General features: G+C 44.5%; 1 protein-coding gene and 1 long non-coding RNA gene across 5 annotated transcripts in view; one reads left to right on the top strand and one right to left on the bottom strand.

The window, feature by feature from the left end:
* The window catches only part of ADRA1B (adrenoceptor alpha 1B), a 389407-nt gene that overhangs the window by 130529 nt on the left and 243106 nt on the right, over window positions 1-15772 (bottom strand). For all 4 annotated transcript variants that reach the window (XM_032477221.1, XM_032477222.1, XM_032477220.1 and 1 more), the window contains one exon: window positions 6967-7292. The gene's annotated coding sequence lies outside the window, so the exon portion shown is untranslated. The remainder of the gene's footprint in view (window positions 1-6966; window positions 7293-15772) is intronic.
* LOC116662804 lies at window positions 9695-15419 on the top strand. Its single transcript, XR_004318880.1, has 3 exons — window positions 9695-9705; window positions 10050-10051; window positions 15336-15419. It is a non-coding gene; the product is annotated as an uncharacterized LOC116662804 (long non-coding RNA).

Genomic DNA, 15772 nt, shown 5'->3' with positions numbered 1-15772 from the left:
ACTGACTGTCTCTTGCACATGACAGTTCCTCCGACATTCAAAGTCAGACGTGTTGCCATTGCTTTAACCTGCTCTCAGTGGTAAGCACTTGGTAACTATCAGCTCTTGTTACGAGTGATATGAATAATGTTATGACTGATGGCTCAGTGCCAGATATGAGCATTTAACAAATGAAGTAAGCCTGGGTCAGCAAAGGGAAACCAGAGTGTCAGAATTTTATGGGCATTTTGGAAATCATTAGCCCAGGGATAACAGCCTCTTGTGTTCATGGATAAGTGGAGAGAGGCTGCTTGAAGCAGTATGCTGATTCTCAGGCCATACCTGGGCTCGCTGGTAAGGGATTCTGGGATGGACTGGTGATGGCTGCCAGGAAGAGAAAGGAGGGAATGGTGGAGAGATGTCAGTCATTTGCCATCTCTGATTTTATCCAACTTCAAAGGCCCAGAGAAGTGGAGAAGGTCCCATGAGGAGTAACGTGCAGTACGGAATCTAGAATCCCTGACTTCTAGAGTCTTTCTTCGGACCAAGCTTCCTCACTGCTGTTGGTGTCTCCCAGAAAAATTCATGGGCTGATGAAATGCTTATTAAGACCCTAGAGGTATTTTTGGTTGTTGTTCCTCATTTTCTTACCCGCTAGCTATCTTAGCTACCTCCTCCAAAGGCTGCCTTTTACGATGCATCTCCTTCCCTAGTTAAATAAAAAAGATTCATCCTCCTTCTTCCGCTGCCATTCTTTTTGGAAATGCACAATAATCAGTCTTTAATGAGCTTGTGACTCTGAACCGAGGTATAATAATTTCAGTGACTCTGCAGCTTCCGTTGATGGAAATATATTTATTTTAGAAGCTGATGACCTGTGGGAAAAGACTATTATTCTAAATATCATATGAGGTCATGGGAGCTGATGGAGGGCTCAGGGCAAGGGGGAGGAGAGGGGAAGAAAACCAGTGAAAATTAGAATTGCATATGAATGAAAATAGACTGCTTTCTATTCTGAGCGAGAGATCTTGGTTTTGCAATTCTTTAGGGGTGCTGTAGCAAGATGTACTCAGATGTGAGAAGTTTCGTGAGGCTAGCTCAGCCCTTCGCCTAGGGTTCCACTAGGTGACATGAGGGGTGGCAGCTGAGGTCAGCCTTAGGTCCTAGGATAGAAGGCTAGTGGGAACTATGAGGAGGAAATGGGATGGTCAGAGACCATGCTTCATATCTTTACAAAAGAGTTGTTCCTGTACTGAGATTTCACATAAAGTATTACACTTTCTATTATAGGAAAGCTAGATGAGCCAAAACCAAACTAATAAACAAGCAAGAGCGCACAGTTACCAAGAATGTGACTCCTCAGTTATTCTAAGTGAATTTTACACACACACACACACACACACATTATGTAAGATGGGGAATCTTAGTGGACATACTCGTTTTAATCTAATTTTTACTGTTAGTATGTCGTGATCCTTTTCCTTGGTCAATAAATCAAGATTTGTGATGTCCTATTGATTCACTGATTACCCTCCAAACAACTACCCCCACCTTCCCATTTCTTAACAGAACGCACGAATACCAAGCCCCATGGTTTGGGCGAGTGATTTTACTCCCAGCTCTGGAGTAAACTTTGATTAGATTGAGCCAATCAAGCTTGTCTTATTACCCAGACCTTGGCAGTTGGTTCAGGGATGGGCACTTGACTCAGTTTGGATCCAAGAGGAGACATTTGCTAAGGCCTTTAAAGTTAGGAAGTTTCTCTCTTTCATGGAAGCCTCTGGAATTGATGCCATCTCTTACTTCGGGTGGTGTGGTATAAGAAGGTGGGACTGGAAGTGCAGCGGTCCTTGCTCCTCACAGGAGGGGGAGCCAGCCGAGACCGAAGCTGTGCAGAACAGAGTGGAGACTATGGCTGAAAATACGAAGCGGGGCCAGGAAACCCTCAGGAACCTCTGGATCAGACCATGCCTGAGGCTCACGCCACCTCTGTACTTTTCAGTTAAATAAGTCAATAAACTTAAGCCTGTTTGAGTCATGTTATCTATTACTGGCAACCCAAAGCGTCCTAAATAATACAATGATTTTACACAACAGTAAAATATCCTATTACATGGATGCGTTTAAAGTATTTTCATTCCTACTATTCAATTTAATCTCAAAGTCATCTTATGAGGTTAACAAATTTGGCAAGTGGGTAACGAAGGCCTGGAGGGGACAAACCGATCTATCCAAGATCATACAGCTGGTTAGTGGCAGAACTAGGCTTCCTGACTTTTTGAACAGAGCTTTAACACTCAGTTACACCTCAAGGAGAGGGATTATGGCCCAGTCAAGAGAATAATTCTGAAGGATGGGACCATAATATTAGGCTGACAGTTAGGATGTGCAAGTGACCTGTCATGTGAATCACCTCCACCTCAGATTTGAAATCGAGGATGTAAGGCATGAAAATGTTTAGAGATCAGAGTAGTGATTCTTAAACTGTGGTCTGGGAACCCCTGGGGGGTTCCTGAGATCTTTTCAATAGATTTGTGTCAAAAATATTTTCATAATAATGTTAAAATGGTATTTGCCCCTGTTCCATTCTCATTCCCTCGTAAGTATTTGGTGATGTTTTCCAGAGGCCACATGACATGTGATACAAAACAAACTGAATGCAGAAGGAAACATAAGAATCCAGTTGTCTTCTGTTAAGCCAGAAACATTAAAGAAATTTCAGAAATATCAAACAATGTCACTCTTCTTACTAATTATCTTCTTGTTGTTTGGAAAATATTTTTTAAAAATGTGTTATTACGTTAACGTAAATGTTTCGATGATTTTTGAAGAATATAAATAATTTTTTTTCAGTTTTAACTTTCAACACAGTACATATGGATAGACATAACCTACACAGACAAAAGTTGTTTGGGTCCTCAATATTTTTAAGAGTGTAAAAGTGTTTTGAGGGTATAACATTTGAGAGCTGTTAGGTTAAAGGATAAATATGACATTCGATTAAACTTCTTTCAGGAGACTCATTCAAGCAAGCCTAGTCTCTTTTTGGCTATTGACACCTAGACTCTAGTCACAAAGTACACAGTGAACTGGAGATTTAGTCAGTGATGGGTAGTATGATCAGCATGGTTTAAACCAATTTGTACAACTTTGGTCAAAAGTTCCTTTGGGGATCAGAATGAATTTGTTGCCTACTTTGATCAAACTGATCAGAAACTGACAGGATCTGTCCATTGCTCTGTAGACACATGACGCCACTGGAGTGCTATGTAGTGAGAGGTAACATGGTGATGGCAAGCAACAGAAGATGACCTGGCTAACTGGGCAGAGAAGTTGTTTATCAAAAGGATCTTGGGAGCTCTCAAAGATGTTAGGAGAAATGGAGAGCCAGGCTTGAAGCTAAGCCTCTGGGAGCAATGAAAACATCACTCCATGGAACTAGCTAGACGGACAGAACAACACTACCCCTGTGGTCCCACCAAGCCCTTGAGGAGACCACCCACCCCTCTGTGCCAGGATCTCAACCTTACAAACGTTGTCATCCCAAAAGTCAGACCCCTTGCCACCATTCTTGCCAGCAAAATGGATCTCCTGGAATCTCTTTCCTGGAGTTGCTTTCTTTGGAATCAAAGTTTATAGGAGTGTGTCTGATTGGCAGAACCTGAGACACACGCTTTCATTCAAGTTGCAAGAAAGGCTGGAATTTGATTTGAGTTTTATAAATTCTGCCTTGGAGAGGTGGGATGCACAGGGCTGAAATGATCCCAAACATTGAGAAAGCATTTAACATGAGCCAAGAAGTCAGAAAACACAGCTGACGTCTGCAACATGTGGTGTTAGAAGCCACAGAGTTGTGGTTATGCAGAAGGTGCCAGAGTTAGGCAGATCTGGGTTTGAATTCTATCTCTGTTGCTGCTACCAGATGTAGGACCTTAGGAAGATCACTCAAAGTCTCAAAGTTTCAGTGATCTTACCTACATCTTTGGGTAGATATGAAAATTAAGTTAATTCCTTAGATGAAATAACATGTAACATAATATTGTGTGTACCTAATAGGCATCCCATAAATAGTAGCCATTAATATTACTGATCTTCAGGCTTTGCAAATAGATGCATTTTCCCCTAAAGGGGTAAAGGGAAGCCAGGGCACAAGGATGCCAAGGGACTTGCACAGAATTTAAGCAAGAACTAACATCAGGGTGTGCTTCTGAGCTCACTGATTCTGGGTCCAGCTCCTATCCCAGTTCTTCAGACCCATCACCTACTTCTGTAATCAAAATATGGCAGAAGTAATAAAGATCTCATATTAGCCAATTTTTTTTTCAGTGGGGACATTTAAGGTAAATTTTATTATCTTCCTAATCTTTTCTGCATTATTTGAAAATTTACTAATGAGTACATAGTATTAAAAATTTAAAAATAGCAGTAAAGCTGTTTTTATTCTGGGGAACAAAGATCTGTCTCAGTTTCAGTCTCCCTCAAAGCTGAGCCTAAGCTGAGGATTTGGGTCTTGAGGGTAATTTATGTAGGAGGTGACTGAAGTCTAAGTCCTGGTTTTCTAAGGTCTGTTTATTCATTTACTTATTTTTAATGGAGGTACTGGGGACTGAACCCAGGACTTCATGCATGCTAAGCACACACTCTACCACTGAGCTATACCTTCCCCTAGTCTTCATTTTCTAATGAACCAGAGAATCTAATGAGCATTTCCCAAGTGTGGATCAGTATCAAGAGTGTTACTAGAGATAACCTACATAACAGGGTTCTATGAACAACTGTGGGAGATGCTGGGACAAAAAGGTATTTTTACTGCAGGACTTCTCAGGGCCTTTGGCCTGCTGACGCACGTTGAGAATGCCTAAGAGGGACGTACAGCCCCAGTCCCTGTTGTTATCCAAGAGGACTTTGTAGGGTTAATACTCTCCTGAGTACTTTGGGAAATGTTGCGTGATCTCAGAGGTCACTTCAAACTATAAAGTTAGTGATTTCTATGATCTCATTTAGTCTTTCTCCCAAGTCAGTAAAATGAGGAGCCATGTTGAGAATCACTTGGTCAAAACCAAGAAGCCAGTTGTGAGCATAACTGGACTCAAATCCAAATCTTTTGAGCCAATTTTTTCCCTACAGTGTGAGGAGGGCAGGCATTGTGGCTTGAATCATGCTCCCCAAGAAGTTAGGTCAAAGTTTAACCCCCATACCTCAGAACGTGACCTAATTTGGAAACAGAGCCTTCCTAATTTGGAAACAGATCATTAGCGTGGGACCTGATTGGAATGACTTGTGTCCTTATAAGAAGGGGAAATCTGGACACACATGCTCACAGATGGAAGATGGTGTGAAGATACAGGGAGAACGCTACGTGAAGGAGGAGGCAGAGATTGGAGGCATGATGCCGCAAGCCAAGGAATCTTGAGCTGTTGACCTGGGACCTGGGACCCTTTGCTGGAGTGCTTGCACCTGGACAAATGTCTCCTGTGAGCAACATAATACAAACAAACTATAAGAGATGAAAAGGAACTGCACCCATGTGCAGTTGGGGCAATTAAGAACAGTAAGATACAAAAAGGCCACAAACCAGCTGCCCCTTCTGAGATGCCGAGAGCAAAGCACGGTACCGAGAGGGTAGGCAGACCACTAAGCTACATTTCCTGCCCAACCCACTGATCTGCCCCCACCCTCATTCCGTCTAAGGGACCAGCTCGCACCCACCGTGGGGAGTGAGCAAAGGAAACTGTTACCCATTTTCACTCCCTCATCCTGTAGCAGGAATCCCAGTAAAGCCTTGCCTGAATTTCTCGTCTGGCCTCGTATCAATTTCTATTGATTAGAGCGTCCAAGGAACTATTAGAAGCTGAGAGCGGCCGGAAGGATCTTTATCCTGTACGTTTCAGAGGGCCACCACCTTGCCAACCCCTTGATTTTGGACCTCTAGCCTCTGGAGCTGTTGAAGAATACATTTCTGTTTCTCTCGGCCACCCAGCTGTGGGTAGTTTGTTATAACAGCTCCAGGAAACAAACACAGCACATGCGATAGGAGCCCTAGAATGGACGCTTCTAGGCTCCGTTTGTTCGGGCCCAGGTCTGAGCTCTGAACCCAGCAGTGCACAGTGGCCTGCAGGGAGAGCTGCCGGCCTCAGCCCCAGGGAACAGGGCTTCTGTTTAACAGCTGAGAACAAGGGGATTCTCCACGCTTTCCTCAGACCCAGGCTCTCTCCTCCCTCGTCTTCTCACCTCAGCAACAAACAGGAGAACTTACAGGCTCATAAACCTTTTATAAACAAACAGAATCCCTTTCATGTTCATTTTCCTTGTGTCTGGGCAGGGCTGTTTCCTTGTGCTGGGCTGCCGGGCCATGGAATGTGACCTCTCTCTGTGGAAAGAGCCAGGAGCAAGCTTTGCCAGCAGAGTCGGCAGGGACAGAGCTGCCCTGGGTGTAGACACCTGTTGCTCCAGTCTATTTAAAGAGACCTCCTGGGTGCTCACTGCCCCAGGCAGGGCTTGAACCTCTGACTGTAATGAGTCACTTCTGCATTGTCATGATAAGATCTTCTGATTTGGTGCCCATTACAGGGTTCTGAGGTGTTAGGAGCAGAGGATTAAATCCCTGCACTGACTATAAAATAGGCAGGGCATCCCCATTTTACTGATGAGCAAACTGAGGCCCAGATGGATGAAGGGACTTTTCCCAGAGTCATGGAACTAATTCATGGCAGAGCCGAAACTGCCCTAAAAAAAGGAGCTGCGTGTGGGAGGAACTGAATATTTATCTGAGAAAATACAGCTGTACGGCAATGGGTACTTGGGCTGAGGAAGGAGCAGTTGCCCAAGGGAAATGCTGAGAAATGGGAGAATAGGGGGGCCAAGAGCCCCAACTTTAGAGTCAGAACTGTCTTTGAATGTAGGTCTTGCCAAATTCTAGCTGCATGATTGCAAGTTGCTCTCTGTGCCTCCGTGTAACTGACAAATGAAGAAAATAGTTGTACCTACTTCATTAAGCTGTCCTGGCCATCAGATGACAGGATCCGCATATTTGACTTGGTGTCCGCCGCGTGGGGACCATTCGATACATCACAGGTATTGTTGCCGTGGAGGTCAGTAACAGCTCTAGTCACCCTGCGCCTTTGCCTGGAGCCGACCTGGTGAATGCTGGGCCCTCTGTGGTAGGTAGGCTCAATTTTGGAAGGATGATGACCACACTGAGGAAGAGCTGGGTGCGGCTCCAAGCCAGCAAAGTCCCTCGGCAGCTTGTGGAGCTGGGGAGCAATTGGGGATCCAAGCCCGCAGAGCCTACTCCTGCAGCATACTCTGAGGGCCTGTGAACAAAACAAAGCAAACCTGGGATGAAGTTTCCAAACTGCTCTCAAGTGCTGCCAAGCCTGGATCTGCCTTCCAAGCCACACGGAGGCAGCTTCATCCCCCACTCCCTCAGAGGCAGGGCCCCGTGACCCTTTGGGAGCTGGAATCCATCCTGAGCAATGGAGCAACTGCTGGACAGAGTTCATGCTCCCAGGAGGCTCCTGGGCTTTGGACCCTGCACCCCTCATGCTGAGCTGTGCCAAAAGGTGGAGAAACAGGGTTGGGATAAAATCCAGGGTCAGGAGGTCAGCTCTGCTGAAGGTGACTATTACCCTGGAGCCCCTCAGGCTCTTTACTCTTCTCCTATAGAAACATCTATTCGCTTCCTGTCCCCCAGGGTAGGCCTCACAGTGGCACTCCCTTGCTTCAGAGTCTTCTATGGCTCCCAATTACCTGTACCTACTTAAAATTCCTAAGCCTGAAATTCAAGGCCCATGTGTGTCTGGCCTCAGTATTCCTCTACAGCCTGGCCCTTATTGGGCTCCACATGAGCCCACACTCCAGCCATATCCAGGACTTGCAGTCCCTCACATGCACCTGTGGATTCTACTCCACCATGTTTTTCTTGTGCCCATAAGAAAAGAGACATAGTGAAGACATGGTGGGTGTTCGTTATGTATCAACTGAATCAAATCATACTATATTTTGCCCTCTTGTCATCTTTCCAGAGCACAATAAAAATGAAGACATAAACCAAAATAGCTGTGAAAACTCCACCTTAAACAATAAGGATCATTGAAACAAACTCCTGATACTGCCGTGTCCATCTTAAGCCAGGACTGCAAGAGGCTTAGTCTAGCACTAAAAAAGGGGCAAATTGGAGCTTTCGTTCTGCCCTGTGTCTGGGGGCTAACAGCCCTGGAACAGAATATCCCACCCACCACTAGGCTCCATCACTCTTTGCCCCTTACTCCACATTACTTTTACTCAAGTAGAGAGCAAGGCTGCTGAAGAAGCCTGGTATGACAGAGAACAGGGGGGTGAAATGACATTTTGTAGGAGGACATTTGTCTTTTCTTTGTTGGGGACCAGTTCATGCTACCTCTGATTTGGTGGCTAAAACCATTTTTTGGGGGGTGGAGTGGGGAGGAGTTAATTAGGTTTCTTTCTTTCTTTAAATGGAGGTACTGGGGACTGAACCCAGGACCTCGTGCATGCTAAGCATGTGCTCTACAGGTGAGCTACACCCTCCCCTCCTAGCTAGCTAAAATCATTTTGGAGGTAGGATTCTTGGCTTAAGAAAGGCCCAAGTCAGCCCAAGCAGCCTTATGGTGTTGGCTCTTGCAGGGTCCGTATCAGTTCTCATCTGGGGGCATTTTCGCCATGCACCGCGGGGACACTGGCAACGCGCGACGTTTAGAAAAGACCTGGGGAGCTCTTCTCTGGGTCATCTTATGACACAGCTCAGCCTCATCAGAGAGGTCTTCCCTGTCCATCTCACAGTCATTACCTAGGATGGTCACTTCATTTATAGTCTTCATAACACTTAACAACGTCTGAAATTATCTTGTGTATGTGTGTACTTGTCTAGAAAGTCCTTGTCTAAATTTCACCTCCTCAGGCCTATGCAGCTCCTTCCTTTTTTGACCCCTCCTAGCACTTTATAATTCTGACTGACTTTTTCATCATTCCGCCGTGCCTCTGGATTCTGTGGACGTTGTGCGAGTCTCCTCACCCTGCTGTGATCTCCTTGCAGACAAGGACTGGGCTTTACCCCTAGAGGTATTTCCTCCCAGAGCCCACACTGCACAGAGAGCTGCTTACACTTTTGTTGACGTCTGTTGCATTGACTCCCAGTTTGATTGCCTCCCATAGTGCAGCCAGGGAGCTTTCTTCTCTCTGACATCTTCAAGGTGGAGACACAGTCTTTAGCAAACTAGATTTCACACCGAGTGAATTCTTAAGCAGACAGGCAATTGTGAAGGCAAGAGATTGTCGAGTCGGGCTATTGTTTGAGCTCCTCTAAGTGTATACTCTCAGCCGAACCAGGGAACTTGTGAAAGGCTAAGCGGAACACTGTGAGGGTTGTAAAATTCCATGCTATCCATGAAATGGTTTCTGATCTTTGCTCAATTACTCTTTTAAGCTGGCCCGAACCATGTTCTGAGATTCTCTTTTACTAGGATAATTCCACTGACGAAGAGTAAGCATTATATTCCAGAGAGTTAAGAGCTGGAAGAGACCTTAGAAATCATCCAGCCTGACTCTCCGTACTTAATAATGAGGAAACTGAGGCTTCAGGAGGAATTGTGTTCAACATTGCACAGAAGTCAGGAGCTAATGTCCAATACCCAGGCGGGGCTCCTGACTCTTGGTCAGTGCTGTTTTCATCCTAAGGTTAGTCCCTTTAGTCCCTGCAGCTCTTCTGATGTGGTCACGTAATATGTTTCTTCCCCCAAACTGCAGGTTTCAATCCTTTATGCACCCTGGCTGGTGGAATGGGAACATGACTCCATGGACTGAGTTCAAGGACAGCAGGAAATCTCTCCCGTTTCCTCCCTGCCCCAGGCTCCCACCCTGGCCAGACATTGCTGCCAGAATTGCACCATAAAAGACAAGCAACTTTATATCCAGACATAATCTGTCCTTAGGCCAAAGGTTGCAACCTCAGATGCCCATGGGGGCTGAGGAGGTATTATACTGGTGAGTCGGCACAGGTCGGGCTGTGGGGGGCGGGAGAGCACAGGTCATGTCCAACGGGCCCAAGGAGGCAGCTGTGGGTCCACGCCAGCCAAAGGGGCCGTATCTTCCGTGTTTTCAAAGAAGCCAGAAAAGCACATTCTTCTTATTTGAACTCTTCTGAGTTGTAAGCGTTGGCAACAATAACAACAGAAAAATTAAAGTACTGTCTGCTCAGAAAACAAACACGTAAAACTCCTCTCCAAGCTGGACTTGATCTTTCTCACATAGTAGTGTGAAGCTATGTACAGACTCTTTCTAATGGTTGGAGGATGAGATCAAATAAAACGTATCCTCAGGGAGCTACACGGAACACCAGGTTTGGTGGTGGGGCATGTGCAGGGCCTGCAGAAGGATGGGGTGAGTGAACTTGCATGACCAGGAGAGCGACTGTCTCCATCAATTCTGCACCCTGGGGGCCTCATTTGCTTCACCCTGAATGTGGCAGGGGTGGAGTGTAGGGGAGAGAGGAGATATGAGTCAGGGGAACCGCATCCATAGGTCAGGCTGAGTGGAAAAGACACCAGGAAGGGGACAAAGCGGTGTGAAGGCCACCGAAGCCGTATGATGCTGCTCTGACTTCCCTGCTGTGGAGGGGCTGGGGAGATTGCATCCTGTGCTAACAGCACCACTGTTTGCTTCCATGCTATTGCCAGACCTCAGGAAGCCTTGACTCAGTCTTGCCCCAAGCGACCTCAGTGGAAAGTGTGAGAAAGCAAGGAACATCAGCTGTTTTGTTTATCTTTAAACCCAGCAAGGAAAACAGTTGTGGACACAGTGCCTGGGCCTAAGGCCTCAGCCTTCTGACTGTCTGGGAGTCCCTGGAGCTGCTGAGGACCATTCATGGCAGGTGGGGAAGGGAGTGTCAGCCAACCCAGAGACCCCAGGAGCTTGCAGAGCCCTCTGCTTCCCCTGAGCCTCCTGGGGGGCAGGGCAGACTTGCCCTTGAGGTGCCATTCTGCTTACTTCTGATGAGGGGGTGGCTGGGCCTTTGCGGAACGTGGCCTCCCTGCCTCCTGAGTGGAGCCCAGCAGGAATCTGAAGGAGCAAGACTGAGAAGCTTCTCCTGCTGCTTCTTTGGCTCTCCAGCCACACGCCTGCGGTTTGGGCCCAGCATCGCGGACAGCTGGGTTTGTTTTGGTGTTCAAACTTGGGGGGAGGGACATGATTTTAACATCGAAAAAATAAATTGTTTTCAGAAGAGAGAGAAGGCTTCCAGCGGGAGCCCTTGAAGGCTCTAACCTCGCCTGCTCCCTCCTAGTGTCAGAGAATCAATGCCTGATGGGAGCCAGCAGTTAGCAGCAGCTCTAGGGAAATGAACAAGCAATGTCGTGGGAGCTGGACCAAGTATCCCCGAGATGTTGGGAGGGTCCACATAGCCTCTACAACGGGGATCTCTGGGACCCCCATGTTTACCTGGGTCCTTGCTGCTACTTGCTGTTTTTAATACCTGCTGCACGTGTCTGGGTCTCAAACCCTCTGGGGGCTGTTTGAGAGAGCCCAAGAGGAGGAGGGACTCATGGGAACAGGTGAGATGTGACAGCTGTCTACAAATGCTGGATGTTAGAGAAGCTGTCAATCAAAAGTCGGAAAAAATAGACTTCTCTGGGACCCCAGACAATATAATTAGGACCTGATGTGGAGCTAAAGGAGGCATGTTTTCCTGTTAATATAAACAAAACAAAAACAACAACAAAAGTCAACTTTTTTTTTAAATAATCAGGGGTGTCTGCCTGTCAGTTGTTCTGACTAGCCTGTCACCTCCTCAGAGACTTCCATGAACTCCTCCCCTGCTCCTTCTCTATCTACATTTGATCATCCCTCAGTTATTCTGTACCATCCATCGGTTTATTTCCCTCAAGTTACTTATCAAAGTCAATAAACACCATGCCTACTGCTTGCTCACTTGTTTGATTTCTGTCTGCCAGTCTGGGTGATCAGCTTCATGGGGGCAGAGATCTTGTGCCTCACTGTCCTTGTCTCCCCAGTGCCTAGCATGTAGCCCGGCACATAGTAGGAACTCAGTAAACATTAGTTCTACTCAAGGCAACCTACAGATTCAATGCAATCCCTATCAAAATACCAAAGGCATTTTTCACAGAACTAGAACAAATAATTTTAAAATTTGTATGGAAACACGAAAGACCCCGAGTAGCCAAAACAATCTGGAGAAAGAACAGAGCTGGAGGAATCACACCCCTGGACTTCAGACTATACTACAAAGCTACAGTAACTGAAACAGTACAGTACTGGCACAAAAACAGACACATAAACCAATGGAACAAAACAGAGAGCCCAGAAATAAACCTATGCATCTACAGTTAATTAATCTATGACAAAGGAGGAAAGAATACACAATGGAGGAAAGACAGTCTCTTCAATAAATGTTGCTGGAAAATTGGGCGGCTCCATGTAAAAGAATGAAATGAGAACATTCTCTAACATCATATACAAAAATAAACTCAAAATGGTTGAAAGACCTAAATGTAAGACTGGAAATCACAAAACTCCTAGAAGAAAACATAGACGGAACTCTCCTTGACATGAATTGTAAGAATATTTTTTTGATCTGTCTCCTAAAGCAAAGGAAATAAAAGCAAAAATAAACAAATAGGATCTAATTAAATTTAAAAGTTTATGCACAGCAAAGGAAACCAATGATAAAATAAAAAGATAACCTACTGAATGGAAGAAAATATTTGCATATGATATAACTGATAAGGGGTTAATCTGCAAAATATATAAACAGCTCATTCAACTTAATATAAAAAAAATCTGATTAAAAAATGAGCAAAAGACATGAACAGACATTTACCAAAGAAGATGTGCAGATGGCCAATAGGCACCTGGAAAAATGCTCAACACTTTAATCATCAGAGAAATGCAAATTAAAACCACAATGAGATATCACCTCACACCTGTCAGAATGGCTATCATCAAAAAGAACACAAATCACAAACGTTGGCGAGGATGTGGAGTAAAGGGAACCCTCATACACTGTTGGTGGGAATATAATTTGGTGCAGCCACTGTGGAAAACAGTATGGGGGTTTCTCAAAAAACTAAAAATAGAACTACCATATGATCCACTAATTTCACTCCTGGGATATCTGAAAAAATAAAAACACTAATTTGAACAATCTACACGCACCCCAAGGTTCATAGCAGCATTACTTACAATTGCCAAGACACTGAGGCAACCTAAGCGCCCATCAACAGATGAATGGATCAAGAAGATGTGGTATACACACACACACACACACACACACACACACACACACACACACACACACACATACTACTCAGCCATTAAAAAGAATGAAATTTTGTGCAGCAACATGGATGAATCTGGAGGGTATTATGCTAAGTGAAAAAAGTCAGACAAAGACAAACACTGTATGATATCACTTACATGTGGAGTCCGAAAAATAAAAGCAAACTAGTAAACATATCATAAAACACAGACTCACAGATATAGAGAACTAGTGGTTACCAGTGGGGAGATGGAAAGGGGAGGGGCAAGACAGGGATAGGGGACTGAGAATTACAAACTACTATGTATAAAATAAATAAGTTACGGGGATATATTGTACAACACAAGGTATACAGCCAATATTTTATATTAGCTATAAATGGAGTATAACTTTTAAACGTTGTGAGTCACTATAATGTATACTTGAAATGTATATACATTGTACATCAACTATACCTCAATAAAAAACAAACATACAAAACAAAACAAATGCACATTAGTTGACTGAATGAAGCGTGAATGAGTACTTCCGGAGGGAATCAGTTCCTCGCCACTCGAAGGATTTAGGCAGAGGCTGAATGGCCAGTAGTAAAAGATGCTAGGAAGCTCTACTTTCTCGTCCTTCCTGCATTGGTTAGTTATGCTAGCTGCTGGGACAAACAGACCCAAACTATGTAATGGTTCAACCATCAGAATGAGTTCTTTTTGCTTATGTCAAGTCTCAGCTGGGTGATTTTTGTTGGGTAGGCAGCACTTCTCCAGGGGGTGGTTCAGGGACTCAGGGCTTTTCCATCTTGTGGTTTCAGTCATCTTCAATACAGTAGTTCTCCCCTGATACACGGTTTTACTTTCTGTGGTTTCAGATACCGATGGTCAACTGTGGCCCGAAAATATTACACGGAAAATTCCAGAAATAAACAATTCGTAAGTTTTAAATTGCACGTTGCTCTGAGCAGTGTGATGAAATCTCATGCTATTTGGCTTCATCTCATGTGGGATGTGTTTCATCCCTTTGTCCAGCGTATCCTGCCTGTTAGTCACTTAGTAGCCAACTCAGTTACAAGACTGACTGTGTCAAGTAACCGTTATTTTACTTAATAATGACCTCAAAGCACAAGAGTAGTGATGTTGGCCATTTGGATCTGCCAAAGAGAAGCTATAAAGTGCTTCCTTTAAGTGAAAAAGTGAAAGTTCTCTATTTAATAAGGAAAGAAAAAAAATCATAGGTTCCTAACATTCACGCTAAGAATAAATTTTCTATCTGTGAAACTGTGAAGAAGGAAAAAGAAATTCATGCTAGTTTGCTGTTGCATTTCAAATTGCAAATTGTTATGGCTGTGGTGCTTAGTTAAGTTGGAAACACATTAAATTTTTACAATAAGATATTTAGAGGGAGAAATGGAGAGACCATATTCACATAATTTTATTACAGTATGCTGTTATAATTGTTCTATTATTAGTCATTGTCATTAATTTCTTACTGTGCCTAATTCATAAATTAAACTTTATCATTGGTGTGTGTATATATATATGAAAAACAGTATATGTAGGGTTGCTATCTATAGTTTCAGACATCCACTGTGGGTCTTGAAAGGTATAAGGGGGGAATACTGTATATGGCTTTTTAGGTCATCACGCCCAATGGCATGGAGCAGTTAGAAGGGGAAGAGGTGATCACAGGCCAAGCCTGGGGGAGGGACAGAGCCCTTCTGCTCACTCCCCATTGGCTGGAACGCCATCCTATCTAATTGCAAAGTTTGCGTCATGGCCCAGGGGAGGGAGGAGATGAGCTTGGTTCATGATCCGTCAGGCTGGGCCATGCCTACATGGGCAGGAGGTAGGAGCAGATCCTTTCTGGGAGCCTCTCCAGCCTCCAGCATTTGTGTTTCAAGGTTTGTGTTTCCTTTTTGTGACAAGTTAGCATGCAAGGAAAAGTCAGGTCCTTGTCATCTGTCTTTCCTTTTAAATTTTCTAATTCTTTTTTCTTTTGCTCAAGAATTCCCTTAAGTGTTCTGGCGTGTCATCCTGACAGTGAGAACATTTTCTTAGGCAACCGCAGAAATGCCCAGATCAGACAGACCTGCCTAGGAACCCCTGGATTCATCACTCCCTAGGTATGTGGCGCTGGGCAAGTGATCCAACCTCGCTGTCCCTACACTTTCTCCTCTGGAAAATAAGGACAAGAGCACCAGTAATACCTCCTTTGCACTGTTGTGACTAGTAACATAGCAGCGGTGTATGCCATTTACGGGGCATTTACTCCAGGTGGTTGTCCTGGGTGCCTTTTATTTTTTTTTTATCATCTTTTTTAAAGTTTTCACAGCAACACTATGAAGTACAGACTACTGTTAGCTCTAGTTTTATAGAGGAGGACACAGAATCACTGAGAGATAAAGCAGCTTGCCTAAAGTCACACAGCTAGCAGACTGGGGACTTTGTGAACAAAGTCATCCGATTCCAGAGTCCATAAGGTATGTAAAGGATGATAACAATCATAATTATCATG

This window comes from Camelus ferus, chromosome 3, assembly GCF_009834535.1.
Source record: "Camelus ferus isolate YT-003-E chromosome 3, BCGSAC_Cfer_1.0, whole genome shotgun sequence".
Taxonomy (NCBI): domain Eukaryota; kingdom Metazoa; phylum Chordata; class Mammalia; order Artiodactyla; family Camelidae; genus Camelus; species Camelus ferus.
This window is presented reverse-complemented; position numbering and strand designations above follow the sequence as displayed.